This window comes from Cibotium barometz, unplaced genomic scaffold (assembly GCF_041138505.1).
Source record: "Cibotium barometz isolate CiBa-2024 unplaced genomic scaffold, ASM4113850v1 ctg506, whole genome shotgun sequence".
NCBI classification, from domain to species: domain Eukaryota; kingdom Viridiplantae; phylum Streptophyta; class Polypodiopsida; order Cyatheales; family Cibotiaceae; genus Cibotium; species Cibotium barometz.
In genome coordinates, this window is record NW_028229451.1 from 227,234 (window position 1) to 231,147 (window position 3,914).

The 3,914-nt window shown below is 56.5% G+C and overlaps 1 non-coding gene and 1 pseudogene across 1 annotated transcript; both read right to left on the reverse strand.

The window, feature by feature from the left end:
- Positions 1-888: 888 nt before the first annotated feature.
- LOC147602537 (5.8S ribosomal RNA) lies at positions 889-1,031 on the reverse strand (annotated as a pseudogene).
- Positions 1,032-1,418: 387 nt separating this feature from the next.
- On the reverse strand, positions 1,419-3,207 carry LOC147602538 (18S ribosomal RNA). The gene has a single exon (XR_015265796.1). It is a non-coding gene; the product is annotated as an 18S ribosomal RNA (ribosomal RNA).
- Positions 3,208-3,914: the final 707 nt, after the last annotated feature.

The window sequence follows — 3,914 nt, forward strand, 5'->3', positions numbered from 1 at the left end:
ACCACCATGTCGCCATGAGTCCTTTAAGAAGGCCATGAGCACTTCCTTGGACTACCCCCTTGGAAGGAGGTGTGGGTCGGCATCTCACGAAAGAGATAGTGCAGGCCTTGATCAAGGATCTCACCTGCTAAAAAATCCCCTTAAACTCTTCTGTCAAGAAGATCACCCAGCGGGTTTCCGAAAAGGAATGCCATACCCATATCGAGGGTGTCGGCTCGAGGGAGGTGTCCCAAACAAAGCAATACCCATATCGAGAGCGTCGGCTCGAGGGAGGTGTCCCAAACAAAGCAATACCCGGCGGTAGCCCGAATTCCACCAGATATCAAAAACGAGGCCATACCCACCACCGTGACTACAACGGCTCGGGCTCGGACAACTCACGGGACAGCTCATTGTAGTACTTAGGTACGGCCACGCGGAAGAAAGCTGCAACGCATTGCGCATAGGCGATCCTCTGTTTCGGGCAAGGGACCACCCAGCCAGGTAGTCTCCTCCCGTGAGCCTCCCCTCCAAGGAGGATGGTTAGTGATATGCTTAAACTCAGCAGGTAGCCTTGCCTGATCTGAGGTCCGTTAGGTTTTTTCGGGGTCGAGGGGACGGCCCGTGGCACACCACACGGCCGCCCCTCGTCCCGCGAGCCCGGTTCGACGCACGCACCCTCGGGCAACGCGGTCGCAAACGCCGATCCTCCCGCCGCCGGCACGCGGGGGGGAGCGGACCACCCTTGCGGCGCCTCGCCACGCAGTGCCATCGATGCATTTCAGCTGCGACACGGTCGCCCCGCCGTCGCCCCGTGGGGCGGGAGGGGGACGTGCGCACGGATGGCCAGCTCCGCCGCGCGCCCCCCGCTCCTAGGAGGAGGCGGGGGCGGGGGCGTGGGGGTCGTGAGGACGCTCAGGCAGGCATGCCCTTGGGGTGCAAGTTGCGTTCAAAGACTCGATGATTCGCGGAATTCTGCAATTCACACTACGTATCGCATTTCGCTGCGTTCTTCATCGTTGCAAGAGCCAAGATATCCGTTGCTGAGAGTCGTTGCTACGTAAGTTGATCCTCCCGTAGGGAGGGGTCTCAGTTCGATGATCGTTTGCTATGTAAGTTGATCCTCCCGTAGGGAGGGGTCTCAGTCCGATGATCGTTTGCTATGGTGCCTCGCGCTCCCTCGAGGGGGGGCGAAAGGTTTATCGAGCGGCCCCATGCCGACGGCACGGGGGAGGGGGGACACCCACTCGACGTGGGCGGGGGGAGGCGTCCCTCCCTCCGCACCCCGTCATGCGGCCGTCGAGACGGCCAGCCCCGTCCCGACACCTCGCCCACTATCTCCCGGCTCCGGCACGAGGGCGAGGCGTGGTCGACCGTGCCTCCAGGCACGGCCCCTCGACGGTACGTCCACGGTTCACGGATTTCTCTCGGATGTGTGTCAATGATCCTTCCGCAGGTTCACCTATGGAAACCTTGTTACGACTTCTCCTTCCTCTAAATGATAAGGCTTAATGAACTTCTCACAACGTCGCCGGCAACGAACCGCCAGCGTCGTCGCGATCCGAAAACTTCACCGGACCATTCAATCGGTAGGAGCGACGGGCGGTGTGTACAAAGGGCAGGGACGTAGTCAACGCGAGCTGATGACTCGCGCTTACTAGGAATTCCTCATTGAAGATCAATAATTGCAATGATCTATCCCCATCACGATGAAATTTCAAAAGATTACCCGGGCCTATCGGCCCAGGTGGTAAACTCGTTGAATTCATCAGTGTAGCGCGCGTGCGGCCCCGAACATCGAAGGGCATCACAGACCTGTTATTGCCTCAAACTTCCATGGCCTAGACGGCCATAGTCCCTCTAAGAAGTTGGCCACGAAGAGGATCCTTCGTGTAACTAGTTAGCAGGTTGAGGTCTCGTTCGTTAACGAAATTAACCAGACAAATCACCCCACCAACTAAGAACAGCCATGCACCACCACCCATAGAATCAAGAAAGATCTCTCAATCTATCAATCCTTACTATGTTTGGACCTGGTAAGTTTCCCCGTGTTGAGTCAAATTAAGCCACAGGCTCCACTCCTGGTGGTGCCCTTCCGTCAATTCCTTTAAGTTTCAGCCTTGCGACCATACTCCCCCCGGAACCCAAAAACTTTGATTTCTCATGTGCTGGCGAAGTCATCGAAGTAACATCCGCCAATCCCTAGTCGGCATCGTTTATGGTTGAGACTAGGACGGTATCTGATCGTCTTCGAGCCCCCAACTTTCGTTCTTGATTAATGAAAACATCCTTGGCAAATGCTTTCGCAGTAGTTCATCTTTCATAAATCCAAGAATTTCACCTCTAACAATGAAATATGAATGCCCCCAACTGTCCCTATTAATCATTACTCCGGTCCCGAAGACCAACACAATAGGACCAAAGTCCTATCGCGTTATTCCATGCTAATGTATTCAGAGCATAGGCTTGCTTTGAGCACTCTAATTTTTTCAAAGTAACATCGCCGAATCCGCGTCCCAGCCAGCAAAGGCCAGGAGCGCGTCCCCGACAGAAAGGGCGGAGCGACCAATGCACACCCGAAGGGGCGGACCGCTCGCCCCGCCCCGAGATCCAACTACGAGCTTTTTAACTGCAACAACTTAAATATACGCTATTGGAGCTGGACTTTCCCTCCAATGGATCCTTGTCAAGGGATTTAGATTGTACTCATTCCAATTACCAGACTTAAAAAAGCCCAGTATTGTTATTTATTGTCAATACCTCCCCGTGTCGGGATTGGGTAGTTTGCGCGCCTGCTGCCTTCCTTGGATGTGGTAGCCGTTTCTCAGGCTCCCTCTCCGGAATCGAACCCTAATTCTCCGCCGTCACCCGTCACCACCATGGTAGGCCTCTATCCTACCATCGAAAGTTGATAGGGTAGAAATTTGAATGAAGCATCGCCGGCGCCGAGGCCGTGCGATTCGGGAAGTTATCATGATTCACCGCATTACCGGGCAAGCCCGCATCGGCCTTTTATCTAATAAATGCGTCCCTTCCAGAAGTCGGGAGTTGGTGCACGTATTAGCTCTAGAATTACTATGGTTATCCGAGTAGCAAGGTACCATCAAAGAAACTATAACTGATTTAATGAGCCATTTGCAGTTTCACAGTACAAGAGAGTTTATACTTACACATGCATGGCTTAATCTTTGAGACAAGCATATGACTACTGGCAGGATCAACCAGGTAGCTATCGTCGATAACACAAGCGGCACGAAGGCCGCTTGCTCCGACTCCGCACGCTCGGCGCGCACGGCCACGGGGGAGAGCGCTCCTTCTTAGGCACCCGAACGAAAAGGGACCGGGGAGGAGGGACGCACCGGTTTACGGGCAACGGCACGACTTCGCGCACGTGCAAGACGGTCGAGCACCGGTTGCGGGCCAACGTGCAGGGGCGCGCGTGATGCAACGGCTCGTGCAGAGGCGCGTGACGTCGCACGGAGGCACCCAGGCCACCAACGCTCGACGGAACGGCACAAAGCGAGATGCCACACGGAAGCACGATGTTGACGCGGCCCCCTTCGTCGATGTAAAAACGAACGGGGGGGAGAGAGGTGGGTCGGGGCATGGGGAGCGGCTCCTTCTTCCCGCGAGCGTGACACCACCGGCCCGATGAGCCCGGGGGTCACGACGCTTCCAACGCCGTCCACGTCGTCTTGCATGGAACATTCCGAGACCGAGCCGAGGCGAGGGGCGGAGGCGACGGCCGAAGCGGTCCCAACGTCTCACCCCGAGCACGGCCCCGTCGAGGGCGACGAGCCGCCCCGTCGGGAGATCATCCCATCGAGTCGGCCATCGCCCGTTTCTCGTCTTGGCACATCGGGTTCATGACCTTCCGTATTGGTACAAGCCGCACACTTACGCACGACGGGCGACGCCGTCGTTTACCTTGACCG